At 42.0% G+C, this 14,316-nt stretch overlaps 1 long non-coding RNA gene across 1 annotated transcript; it reads right to left on the bottom strand.

Moving 5' to 3' along the window:
* Positions 1–8,950: 8,950 nt before the first annotated feature.
* On the bottom strand, positions 8,951–13,661 carry LOC125412140 (uncharacterized). Its single transcript, XR_007235493.3, has 3 exons — positions 13,429–13,661; positions 12,882–13,038; positions 8,951–11,249 (listed from the first exon to the last, which is right to left on the bottom strand). It is a non-coding gene; the product is annotated as an uncharacterized LOC125412140 (long non-coding RNA).
* Between the last annotated feature and the right edge of the window lie 655 nt (positions 13,662–14,316).

Genomic DNA, 14,316 nt, shown 5'->3' with positions numbered 1-14,316 from the left:
TAAAAGAAAAAAAAAAAGATAGCTGAACAGAAGCCTGAGTAGGAAGGCCTGAAGCAACATTCCTACAAGGTCTTCTCTTCAGTTCCTGCCCCCAGAGCTCTTCCCTAAGGTCCTGCCCTGATACTTCTCAGTCAGTGAAGTGCTGTAAGATTGAAAAACCTTCGCCTGCTATGACTTGCCTTTTCTCGGGGTTTTATCACAATCGCAGAGACTCGTGGACTCTGACCAATGTAGATTGGTGTGAATCTCCCATCCGAGTATCCTAAGAATATTTTCAAGGCCCTGCACATCTTATGTGCTCCACCTCATTGCCTCTTTCTCCTTAGAGCCACGGGCAAGTACAAACTTTTTTTGCATTCTCTACACAGATTTTCTTTTTTAGAATGTCATAGAGTCATATAGAACACAGCCTACATTCTCTTAGTAAACACTTCCAAGTTTATTCTAAGCCTTTTCATAGCTAAATTGTGCCTCTGCTCTGTAAGTTCCTCTGGCTTGTACATTCTGAGTCTAAGTTCAAGGTCTAGCACCAGTGCTCTATGATTTATTTGCCTGTTGACGACATCACGACTTCTACATGTTGGGCAAGTATGACTAAAGCCGCTCTAAACATCTGTGCGGAAGTTTTTGTTTAGAAAGCATTTTGGGATCACTTGGCTGACTCCCAGGACCCATGAGAGGAGTTCTGTTGCATCACAGCCTTACCAGCACCCAGGTGTTCTGAATTTTGACCAGGTAATAGGCATGTAGTGGTCAGTAGGGTCCCCGGGGAGCCCCCCAGTCACTATGAAACAGAAAAGAGACTAAGAACCAGGGCAGTGGGCTGATATTCTCTGATAAATTGGTTTAATTGATCCTGAACCAAACTGCTGATATCACAATGAAGGGAGATCAAGAATAAAAGAGCATGGGACTAATATGTACCAAGCAATGTCATGCCAGGCATTGCATGTCTGTAATTTCATTTGCTTTTCTGCTGGGTGTAAGATTTCTACTCTTGTCTCCATCTTAAAGACTTTTCAAATGAAGTCCCAAGAGGTACAAGCCATTCAAGCTTGTAGATCTACCAAACAGTGAGTTCACAGTAAGACACTTGAAAAGGAATTAAAGAGAAGAATATGGGAGTTAAGCACTTCCTTTGAAGTTATTATTATCACCATTAACATGCCGCCTCATACTGTTTATTTCCCTATCAAAACCCCTCTGAATGTAAGACTTCTTTGTGCTCTATCATGGAATTACATGCTCCCAACATCACCTCAGACTTTCTACTGCTCTCTGGGGGGTCAGCCGACAGCAGCACAGGGCTTTAAAAAGAAACCATAGAGATGGTGGAAGCCAGACTTTTCTGTCTAAGGGCATCTAGGGAAAAGGAGGCTCACATACTCTCTTGATGGCTTCCTTCTGTATTCTCTGCTCTCTCTTTTTTTCTATAGATTATGTATTCCAACAAAGTTTTTCAGGCAATGTAGGAATTACAATGTGATTACATTCTACTTTTAAGGTGAATGGTTATAATGAATGCAGGTATAAACATGTTTTCATCTTCCTTACATGATTAAGAATTTTACATATTACAGATGAAAAACAAATTATCCCAAGAACTCACACACATTAATACCCAAGCAATTTGTTATAGATTAACCATATGGGCAAGGCTGCATTTTGCAGTTACAAAGAAAGGGCCAATTACTTTATTACTTACCTTGAAAGGTAATCTTTAAGGAATTTTAAAGAAATCATAAATCTAAACTTTTATATGTAAAAAGAGTCAGCCTACATACCCACTCATCAATAGTTTTTTTATATCAGGAGATTGAGGTAATAAATGGGTATAATGAATTAATCATCACCTTTGAACATTAGTCAGACTTAGCAAGAAAAGTAAATCAACCTATTAAAATTGGGGTGATTTAGCCGGGCGGTGGTGGCGCACGCCTTTAATCCCAGCACTCGGGAGGCAGAGGCGGGCGGATCTTTGTGAGTTCGAGGCTAGCCTGGTCTACAAGAGCTAGTTCCAGGACAGGCACCAAAGCTACAGAGAAACCCTGTCTCGAAAAACCAAAAAGAAAAAAAAGAAAAAAAAAAGAAAATTGGGGTGATTTGTTCTCGTTCCCTGACTTTAACGAGTTCTGCATTCAACTTATATGCCTTCCTAAAACTTTAGATTGTCTTTTTGAGTTTTTCACCTCAAAGCTATTTAACAAAAACACCTTAGTTTAACTTTATTATTTTCAAGGCTTTGTTTCAGCTGTGATATATTCCAAGACCTGTGAACACATCTCCCAACGTTGAGGTTAAAAGAATTTAAACTAACTAGGGTAACAATTATTAATCATTAGCTTGAGTAACAAGTTAGTCATTAACTTGCAGCTCCTTAGGCGAAACTCACAGGCCCTGGCTATATAGAATTTCCTTGTATTTATTTTTATTCATCAAAAATCTGTATAGGCTCTCATTATTATTATCAATTTAGACAGTCCAGCCTAGGAAGGGGTCATCTTCTTGACAATCCACAGATAAAATTGCCCAATAGAATGCAGTGAAAAAACACACCACATTACAGGCAGTGGAGCTCTGCCCACGTCCACTCACACCAGGCTGGATACCAGACACACCAGGCTGGATACCAGAGGAGTATTACAGTAACAAGAATGTAAAGGCACAGCAGAAGCAAAAGGCATTTTGAGTCTGCAGTCCCATGGCCTTGCCTAAACGAGATTTGCACAGGAGAGTTACCTCCCAGTAGGCTGACACCATAAACTTCAATCACCTGCTGCTCCTCTCACGTGGCCATTGACAGCTTTCTCTTTTTTTGAGATCTGGAGAACTACCAAGGAATGCCCCTATCTTCAACTTCGTTCTGACTTCTAATGGTGTCTGTGTCCTCTAGTTGGCCCTCCATACCTGTGTTTGATAACACACAGGCAATAAAGACTTGGTGAATGAAATGGACGAGCAGAAGTGGGTCCTGAAAGCTGATCTAAGAGAAGAAAGGGTTAAGACTCAACTCTAAGACAGAACAGAACAGTGGGCTTAGACCCAGGTGGGCTGTGTATGCTCAGTTCTCTGGGAAATACATGGACACTCTTTCAGAGATGAGGGGACATTGTCCTAGGCCTGAGGGAAGAAGCTACTGTTTCTAGAACACATTGCAAGTATCGGCACTGGGCCAGACATCGGGGTCCACACCATGAGCCAGGCCTTGGGTGGCAGCAGGGAGTAGAAGCCATCCACATTCAGGACCTTATGCTGTGATGTTCGCAGAGTTCACTTTTTACTAGTGGAGCCTAGTGTGAGTCTGTTTCGTGCCAGACTCTGAGAAGACAGTGGAGACAAAAGACAGGAGGCTGAAGCTTAGAGACACTGTGTTCATGAAGTGTGCGTTTTTCTTACTACCATGACCAGTTGTCCAAGTGAACTGTTTGGGTTGCATTTTATTAAAGTACTTTTATGACACAAGGACAAATGCCTTTACAATCCATAGCTGTGGGCGGCCAAACACCAGGAGCTTCATCTTTGAGGTAGAAAGGAAAGTCAGCAGAATGGAGAGATGGCTCAGAGGTTAGGAGCATTGCCTGTTCTTCTGAAGGTCCTGAGTTCAATTCCCAGCAACCACATGGTGGCTCACAACCATCTGTAATGAGATCTGGTGCCCTCTTCTGGTCTGCAGGCATACATGCAGGCAGAATACAGTATATATAATAAATAAATAAATCTTAAAAAAAAAAAAAAGAAAGTCAGCTTCATGGTTTCTTTCCCAGCCCTACCACTGGGCCCATGAAATCTAGAAACAAGTGCTGCCCTTTGCTCCCCAGTCCTTCATCTTAATTTATCATAAAATAAAAATGCAGGTGATGTGGAAGGTTTTAAATGATAACTGATCTGTCAGAAGAGTTTCTTTTAATCCCAGGGTCCTTCGTCATGGATGCTAACAGGATAATGTATGACGGGGCGGGAACGTTTTCCAAATATCAGCACCTCTGTGTAAATTAAAGAATAACATAAGACACTCCCTTGGCAGAGAAGTCTTCATGTATTGTCCTTTTCTACGTTTGAATGCATGTGACATTCACGAAGTTCAGCATTCCGTCAGGACAGAAGGACAGAGAAAGACAGAATCTGTTCTCATCTCTGCGCTCTGCCTGATGCTTCTCCTGGGGGCAAACAGAGGTGTGTGTGTGTGTGTGTGTGTGTGTGTGTGTGTGTGTGTGTGTGTGTATACAAACATATGTATATATTACTAGAGATTATATATTATACATATTATTACATATATGTGTGTGTGTGTGTGTAAATTGACACACTTCTTCTAAGCAATTTGGGAAAAAGAAGAATTAAAAGTGCATCTAGCTTGTGACATTTTCCATACATTTCATTTTTTTCAAGACAGGGATTCTCTGTGTAGCCCTGGCTGTCCTGGAACTCGCTCTGTAATCCAGACTGGCCTTCAACACACAGAGATCTGCCTGCCTTTGCCTTCTGGGTGCTGGAATTAAAAGTGAGCACCACCAAAACCTTGCCTGAAACTCAGTTTCTTAAAATTTTCTTTATATTTATTTTTTTTGTATGTAGGTGTTTTGCCTACATGTATGTCTGTATACCACATGCATGCAATGCCTTCAGGGGCCATAAGAGGGCGCCAGATCTCCTGGGACTGAAGCTACCGATGGTCTCGAGCTTAGCTATGGGTACTGGGAATCTAACCTGAATTCTCTGGAAGAGCAGTCAGTGCTTTTAATTGCTGAGCCATCTCTCCATCCCTGCAGCTCCAATTATTTTAAGGAAACTGAGATAAAAAAGGTTGTCATATAATTTATAATGACAAAAATTTAGAAACTACAAATACTTAGTGTAAGGAATTAATGTAGTAAACTATGGCACATTTATAAATGGATATTATCAGCTATAAAATACATTCACAGACATAGGAAAGTGTTTGTCATACATTCATAAATCTAAAAATGTGCCCATACATTTTAAAAAGCTAGAAGAAAGAATTTTGAATATTTTCAGAGTAAAGAAATAATAAAGGTTTCAAGTGGCTGATATATTAAACATCATATATACATATTAAAATGTATATATATACACATATTGAAATGTAGCACATGCTACCTTATAAATATGTATAATTTTTATATTTTATATATTAGTTAAAAATAAATTTACTTTAAAAAGAAAAATATACATAGCATCATTTCTCAGCATCCATGGGGCATTGGTTCTAGGACTTCACAGTTAGCAAAATACACAGACTCCCAAGTCGCTTGCATATGCTGATCTCTTCAAGTCAGAAACTGTAAACGCAGACGGACTTCATCTGGGGGTCTTTGGAATTGGAGTCAGTAGCTCTACAGCCCTCAGGGAGTTTTCCAAGGAAGGAACATGAAAGTGGGAACTCACGGCCTTTCAGGACAAAGCAGTGAAAACCCCCTTTAAGGGACACCTTTTGAAACTGAGAACAAACAGTGTTGTGTGGCAGGGTTGGTATGACCAAGAGAAGATAAGGAAAAGAATGTCCGTATGTAGTAAAGACGTTCATGAGACCAGAGACTGACAGCTTCTTGGTACAGGTGTTGATTCTCTGGTACCCAAAAGTAACCAGATTTCATGCTCACAGGCAGCAGCCATTCTCGGGGTGGTGAGTCTCCTCGTGGGTCTCTCTTTCAGCGTTGTTCTGATCGTAACTTTCCTTTCTTCCCACATGCCTTCCCAGTACCTTAAATCACCTCTAAACCACGAACAGTACCTAATACAACCAAATGTTATATAAACAGCCTTTTCCTGTATTGTTAGGGGCTGATGGCAAGAATAAGGTCTACACAAATTACGGAGCCTGTCAGATACAGTTTTAAACGCTATTTCCTACCCAGGGTGGACACAGAGGGCCAGCTGCACAGCAGAGAGGCTCGCCCAGCAGAGAGGCTCGCCCAGCAGAGAGGCTCGCCCAGCAGAGAGGCTCGCCCAGCAGAGAGGCTCGCCCAGCAGAGAGGCTCGCCCAGCAGAGAGGCTCGCCCAGCAGAGAGGCTTGCCCAGCAGAGAGGCTCGCCCAGCATCTGTTCTAGAGGACCAGCAGTGACAGGTGCCTGATGAGTTTGCCAAGGGCACAAGGTCTTTGCTGCAAATGGGATTCATTAAAGCTTAGATCCGACAAAGTAGAGGACGCTAATTTCCAATTTGTCCACAAAACTGAGACATGGGACAGCCAAGCAACCAAGCAGGTTGTATTTGATACATGGCTGGCAAAGAGAGAAGCCGGGTTTTGCACCAGATCCAGAGCCAAAGACTTAGCCACATGATGTAGCTAACACCAAACCATGTGCATGAAACCCAGACACAAAATGGAGTTCAGTTTCTGAGTATATTTCAGCATGGGGAGGAATTTCCTCCAAGGGAGATTCAAGAGAGTGAACACAATGGGGCTCTGATACAATGATTCAACAGCCTAATCCAGAGAACAGATACCACGGGTAAGAAATTCATGGTGGTCTACCAGCGACCAAAATGAATCGCTTGAGTATCTTTAAAATGATTCAATTTAATCATAAAATATGCCTCAAAAGAGCATTCAAATGTTTTAAGACTTTTTTTTTTTTCTGAGACAAGGTTTCTCTGTAGCTTTGGAGCCTGTCCTGAAACTGTCTCTGTAGACCAGGCTGGCCTCGAACTCACAGAGATGAGAACTCACAGAGATGCGCCTGCCTCTGCCTCCGGAGTGCTGGGATTAAAGCGCCACCACCCAACTAAGACTTGGTTTTACTATGTAAATCTGACTGGCCTGGAACTTGCTATATAGACCCTGGCTGTCCCCAGACTTACAGACCTCCTTCTGCCTCTGCCTCCTGAGTGCTTCATCAAAGGTGTGTACCACCCTACTGGCTCACTCAGACTATTCAAATGTAGATCTGAACCTACAGTGAACTGATGATAAGTAGGTCTTAGTCTGGAATGAAGGCTTGAGATGTCTTTTATTTAAGTGGTTTCTGTTTTGTTTTGTTTTTGAGGACAGGAGGCTTAGCCCAGACTAGCCTCAAGGATGACCTTTAACTTGTCATCCTTCTGCCTCCAATTCCTCCAAGGTCTAGTGTTACCAGTGTAAGCCACACCTTGTTTATCCCTTGCTGCAGACCCTGACTCTGGGCCTGTGAACCCTGTATCAAGCAGACTGTAGCCGTGTCTTGTTGCATGTCTTTCTAAAGGTGTTGCTCCTTATGCATTTCAAATCAAATTGAAATATTCAAATAGAACAATATGAAGCTTTCTTATAAGATAGAACAAAGTCTCCCCCTGGGAAAATCCCAACATTCAACTTAACATATTGAAAAATCTATGTAGAGTGAATATCAGCCCTATTTTATTACTATTTAATATTATTACCATTATCTGTTTATAGGCAAACTGTCACATTATTTTATCAAGCATGCGATTTCATATTTAAGCATACAAATACAGCACAATTTGGCTATATGTATATAAACATATCTAAAGCATTTTTCAAGGATATAAGCACTGTATATTTAACACTGTATAAGCACAAAGTATATTTAGCACTGTAGTGCTAAAAGGACAATAAACACAATTTTCCATTCGTTGCATATGGCCTAAAGCCTTGTACAAACTAAAATAAACTTTTTAGTAAGTTTTCAGTCGTGTGTTAAAGCCTTAAATCTACCACAAAAATATTTTCAAAGCGCCTTGGCGCATAAGCTGATGGCAGGGAGAAGGCACAATCGGGGATTGTTGTGCGGCTGAGGGAGTGGAGGGACTTCCCTAGCCTTCTGCGCTGAACGGCCCCTTTCATCTGGTTTCAATTCTCTTGTTTGTGCACCTTGCCGTATTTATTATTGAATTCTTGTTTTTTCTTGTTGTTTCATGTTCCATGTTCTAGTGATGTATGAGAAATAGCTGATGAAGATGTTGTCTTTGGCACAGGGAGAGAGTGCACAGAGCCCCGAAGGATTCTGAGAGAACAAATGTGTTTGGAGCCACATAATACCCAGGCTGAACAGATGTCCATCGCGCGCGCGTCTGAACACTGCCAGCTGCCGATTCTGTAAGAAGACAGCATTTTCTTCCTAAATACAGCAAGAGCAGAGCTGTGCTCGGAAATCCTGTGCATCCCCAATGACTGGGGCTCATCCTGAGAGACAGCAGGACCAGAGTTAACGCCCTGGAGGAGAAATTCGCCCAAAGATCGATTCCCCCATTCACTCAGGGTGATGCGGTGCATTTTCAACATTTGCTTTATTTGACTAAGACATAAAATGTTACTGATGTTTAGTTGTTACTGATGTTTAGTTATCTTACTTTCTTGTATTGTTTTCTTTTGTTACTTTGGGCTTGGGATCTCATCATATTGCCGTGCCTGGTCACAAGCTTCTGGGCTCAGGAGAGCCTTTTCACATAACCTCCGGAGTAGCTGAGGTTACAGCGCAGTTACCATGCCCTGCTCAGTTGATGTTTTAATCATTCTGAAGACGACTTATTTGTAATAGTGCAGGGAAAGAAGGCTTGTCTGACGGGGGTAGTGCTGGCCAGTTTTCTCCTGTTTAACTGAGTGAAAACTAATTAGTAAATTAAGTGTGCTTGAGAAAATTCATCTAATTAGATGAATTTCATGGGCTAATCAAACTATTTGGGGAATTTTCCTGGACTTCTTCACTAGAGGGGGCTAAACACTGCCCCATAAAACATTGCTCCAGATTTAAAAAGCAACAGAAAGCTGAGCGGTGGTGGTGCACACCTTTAATCCCAGCACTCCGGAGGCAGACGCAGGCGGATCTCGGTAAACTCAAGGCCACCCTGGGCTACACGAGATCGAATCTTGTAACATGAAGGGGGCTGGCTTGTTGGGGGTTTTTCTGTCCTGCCCAGCCCACCAGCTGTTTAGTCCCAGAGAAAAATCACACAAGAGATCTCTATAAGTTATAATGCTGATTGGCCCATTAGGTAAAGCTTCTTATTGGCTAACTCTCACATCTTGATTAACCCATTTTTCTGATCTATGTTAGCCATGTAGCTCAATACCTTTTTCAGTAGGGCAGCTCACATCCTGCTGCTTCGGTGATCTGGGCAAGAGAGGGAAGAATCAACTTCCTCCTCCCCAGAATTCTCCTGTTCTCCTTGCATCATTTCCACTTCCTGTCTGGTTTTCCCACCTACACCTCCTGCCTGGCCAATCAGCATTTATTCAAAACATGATTGACAGAATACAGACAATTTTCCCGCACCACTTCTCCCTCTTTTTTAAAAAAACAAAGGAAAATATCCATAGTCCATTTTTTGGGAATGTGGGCATAGTATTCCAGGCTACTTCCAGCTGGTTTGGGGTGCTGATAATCTTATGGGGACCTAAAGAAAATTTAAAGTTATGATCAAGTCCTGTGAGTCTTGATCATCTCAGGTAGCAGTCTTGAACCTGTTCTGGATGAATAACTCAGACATCTGGGCCATCTGTTCCTCCGGAGATTACTCAGGTGGTCTCCCTTGGTCAAAGATGATTTTTCTTAACTCAGAATGAATCCACAGCCTCTCATTTTCTGTGGAAACAAAAGCAAAATCTCTTCTCCAAAGTAACATACCTTTTGACTTCAATTTTGAAGCCAAGTTATTTTCAAAATATCTATCTTGGATTAATTCTGCAGCATTTATAAGCAAATATCTTTTAGCAGCTGTTGCTCCTTCCTCAGCATTTAAACAATTTAAAGAGAGAATAATAGCATACAGTATCCAGATTCTCTGTGTATTTTTCATCTTTATGTGGCTTTATTTTAACCTCTATTTCTTTTATTTTTACTTTTAACTTTTGGCTTTTTGAGACAGGTTCTCTGCATATCTTTTCCTGGAACTCCCTCTGTAGACCAGGCTATCCTTGAACTCCCAGAGATCCGTCTGTCTCTGCCTCCCCAGTGCTGGGATTAAAGGTGTGTACCACCACACCCAACTATTCTCTTTCTTTCTTTTGGGGGCTGGCTTGTTGGGGGTTTTTCTGTCCTGCCCAGCCCACCAGCTGTTTAGTCCCAGAGAAAAATCACACAAGAGATCTCTATAAGTTATAATGCTGATTGGCCCATTAGATAAGGCTTCTTATTTGCTAACTCTCACATCTTGATTAACCCATTTTTCTGATCTATGTTAGCCATGTGGCTCAGTACCTTTTTCAGTAGGGCAGCTCACATCCTGCTGCTTCGGTGATCTGGGCAGGAGAGGGAAGAATCAACTTCCTCCTCCCCAGAATTCTTCTGCTCTCCTTGCATCAGAATTTGTCTAGAAGAAAATTAGAGCTCACACAAAGATGATCCCAGCACTTGGGATCACATGCCTTTAATCTTAGCATTTGGGAAGAGGAGCCAGGAGTGATTTGGCTCCACAGAGAGAGAAATGTAAGTAAGGCAGGAGGAGACAGGAGAGCAGATATAGTCTGAAGATTCAGTCTGAGGATGTAGTCTGAGGATGCAGTCTGAGGATGCAGTCTGAGGTTTCCTAGAGAGAGCTTGCAGTCTGAGGATTCATGCAGACAGGATCACCCTTTCAGTCTGGGGTAGAGGTAAGAGCTAGTAGCTTGCTGTTCTGTGTGTCTGATTAACCCATATATCTGACTCCGAGTTTTATTTACTAAGACCAATTAGAATTCATGTTACACTAGACTGCTTCCTGTTGTCTGGAGACACTGGCATTTTTAGGGGACCCTGAGAAAACTGGAATATGGTCAAGTCCTGGGAGAGCTAGCTAGCTGTCCAGTCTCTGTAAAGGGAAAGTGCAAGGCTTGTCTAAAGTCCTGGCTAAAGTCTGTGAGGCTGGACCATCTCAACAAGCAGTCTTGAAGCTGTTCTGGATGCGGAACTTTGAGGAAATTGTAGCAGAGGCACTCTGAGAGACTGGATCACCTAGGCCACCCATTTTCATCGGTGTCTGGCCCCTTGCTCTGAAAACACATAAACTTTTAAAGGTCATATGCATATCTGTATTAACACAGGTATGGGACGTGTGATGTGCACAAGTCAGCCCGAGATTCTGTGTTTGAGGAGGTGAAAGACATCTGCCAGCTTTATAAACCCATTTGGACTGCATAGCTGAACGGTAATATAAACTCTGTCCATGCCGTATGAGTGATCAGCTTACACGTCGCCTGTCCTGTAATCTTTCCTGGCTTCTTCCCTCTTGTTTGTAGCCAAGATACTCAGAAGGTCTCCCCTGCTCAAATCTGATCTCTGTTAACTTGGAAGGAATCCACAGCCTTTCACTACCTGTGGAAACAAAAACATAACCTCTTCCTCAGCATAATACATTTTTTGACTTAAGATTTTAAAGTTAAAATATTCATAAAGTATATAGGTTTAATTCAGGAGCCCCTTCCACAATCCAGTGTCTCTCCGCAGCTGTTGTCTGTTCATTAGTGTTCAGAATTAACAAAGCGCCATCTAAGGTCCAAACTCGTGTGTTATAAGATTTCCCACCCTTACACGGCTTATTCTCTCTTTTTATTACTTTATTCATTACTTTACTTCTCTTTCTAAAGATTTCGCCTTATTATTTTTAATCTATTTATTTTTTTGTGACTTTCTATACCCTTTTTTCTTTTTACTAAAGCTGGAGCATATTGTTAAACACACTATAACCTGTTTAGAGTTTTTTTTTTCTATCTGAACCTGCTTTATTGCATATGTGTAACCCTTTCTGACTACACGAGCAAAACCTGAAGCAGCCTGGCAGCTTAACTCCTGGGACACTGGCAGCTCCAGCCTAAGGCAGCCTGTATAGAGACTGCGGGACTAGGAAGCCATGTTTGGCTCTGTTTTTCTGTGTTTAGAGCCTTTTTAAAAAGCTTTTTCAGATCTTATGTAGAAATATGTGTCTCCATGTTGGACACCATTTGTAGACAGTCTTTTTTAGCAGAACTGTCGGTGCCCCAATAAATAACTTATTAACAATTACAAAAACTCAGCTGATATCTTAGGTTTGCTTCTAATTAGGTCTTATAATTTAAATTAGCCCATATTTTTTAATTCATGTTCTTTTACGTGACTCAGTTACCTTTACTTTGTAATGTCCATGCTGCTTGCTCTACATGTCTTGGTGACTCTGCTTTCATCTTTCTTGTACCCTCTGTGCCTGGAAATCATGCCAAGCTATTGGCCATTCAGCTGTTTACTAAGACAATCAGAGTGACACATCTTCACAGTGTACAAAAAGATTATTCTACAACACTATCTTTTTTTATAATAGCCACGTATATGATTTTGGCCCAGTTACCAGCAATTTAAAAGCCCTATTTAAAAAGAGAAGAAAGCGTATTAACTTACTCATTTTCTCTGGCCCCATTTATACTGCTGCACATAGCAAAATTTTAGATAGGTTTCACCATTCTCAATTTACATTGAGAAAGGCCACACGTGCACCTAGGCTCTGTCCAGAGTTTCAACACCAGACAATATCTGTTTTCTTGGCAATCAAGAGATATCTAAATAAACCTCACCACAAATGAGTGTAAAATGCCCAAGAATCGAAATTTGGATAGCTTTATATACAAGATTTGTTTTTTTTTTTAAAAAAAAATATTTATGTATATGAGTGTTTTGCCTGCATGTATGTGTGCACACCATGTGTGTGCCTGGTATTCATTGAGGCCAAAGAGGGGCACCAGATCTTCTAGAACTGGAATTGCAGAGCCACCATGTGGGCAGTGGAGCTCAAACATGGGTTCTCTGAAAGAGCAGCCAGCGTTCTTAGCTTATAAGCCAGCTCTTCAGGGTTGGATTTTTTTTTAATGCAAGGCAGAAAATAAGCCCAGTATTGTGCTTTTGTTTGTTTTTGATAATGAAGGAGAACATCTTAAGGTCAAATTCAACTTTAGAAGCTCTTTTTACTGTGAGTTTTACCGGGTTAGCCGCTCCAGGTTCTTGCCTTGACTTCCTCGCCATGATGGATTCTATCCAGGAACTGTTGAGCTGAAACAAAGCCCTTCTCCCAAAGCTGCTTCTTGTCCAGATGCTTTATCACAGCAACGGCAACGAAAGCATGCTTCAAAGTGTGCGCCTGAGAGACAGAAACACCTGAATTCTCATTAGTTCTTCTTTCCCTTCCCTGAGTTACACACAGCTATAAAGCACAGCTTTAAAGGTGTAATGAATGGCACCGAGTGACGGGAAAATGAGGACAGAGGCCAGTGACGGGCTACTAGAGAAAAATTAGCCCCAACGGACACCGCCATTGTGTGCCCTTTGCCACACCCCAGTTTTTATCTCAGACACAGGTAACCACTTCCTACTCTTGCATTTAAACAGAGGAAACACAGCTGACAGAGGAAATCTAGGTTCAGTGTAACCACAAGAAAAGACACCCTCTGCTCTTTGCAGAAGGACAAGGCTCCTATGAAGGACAAAGTGGAAACTCGGGAAAACTGCCCACAGGAGGGAGACCACTCACGCGCACACGTTACATGAAGAGTGCCCATTTCCCTGGGAGCGGCAGGACTGCGGAGTCCGTCCATTAGCATGAGAACTTGCTGCAGAGACGAAGAATGTTTCAAAGTCTTAGGGGGTTAGGATAACAAATGTTTTCCGCCAGCGTTTATACATCTATCAGAGTTTGAGAAACATTTTCTGTTTCCTACAGTCAATCAGGGCCATAGCTAGCAGAGTCTTTACTTCAGCACAGGCTTCCACAATCTCACAGGCATATGAAAACGGAAGTGACGTCAGCACAGGCTTCCGCAATCCCACAGGCATATGAAACCGGAAGTAACAACATACACAGCAGCTTTCAGAATTCCCACCCGGACAGCATCATTCTGCTCTTTCCTTTCATCAATCAGAGCAAATCACTAGGGCACTGCTGACCTCAAAGGCGAGTAAGAAGAACAAGTAATTTCATTATATGTTCAGAAAGAGAAACAGAATATCAAGGAACAAGCTGAAAGGTCACCACAGGAATTGCAGCGCTAACTTAGTATGGGGGCGTGCACATGGGCCTCCCTTTATTTCTGTGCTTTCAAAAGTTATCAAGGCTCTCTATGTGCCTGGATGCACTGCATCAGCCGCTCCGATTTACAAATATCAGAAACTCTCCACTTCTGACTCTACCTGAATAAATCATGGGATCAACATCAATGGTTTAACTAACTGTTAAACCAAAGGCATCCCATGGGATTCTCCAAACAACCCAGACTGTTGCCAAGATTACCAAGGGTTGCTCTCCACAAACTGACAGCAAGGCCTCATTGCTGGAGACAACAGATACACAACTCACTGAACACGGGGAAGTTTGACTGGTGCCTACATCGAGCCTTCATCCCTACAAGTTAGCACCTTCGGT

This window comes from Myodes glareolus, chromosome 20 (assembly GCF_982192425.1).
Source record: "Myodes glareolus chromosome 20, mMyoGla1.1, whole genome shotgun sequence".
Taxonomy (NCBI): Eukaryota; Metazoa; Chordata; class Mammalia; order Rodentia; family Cricetidae; genus Myodes; species Myodes glareolus.
This window is presented reverse-complemented; position numbering and strand designations above follow the sequence as displayed.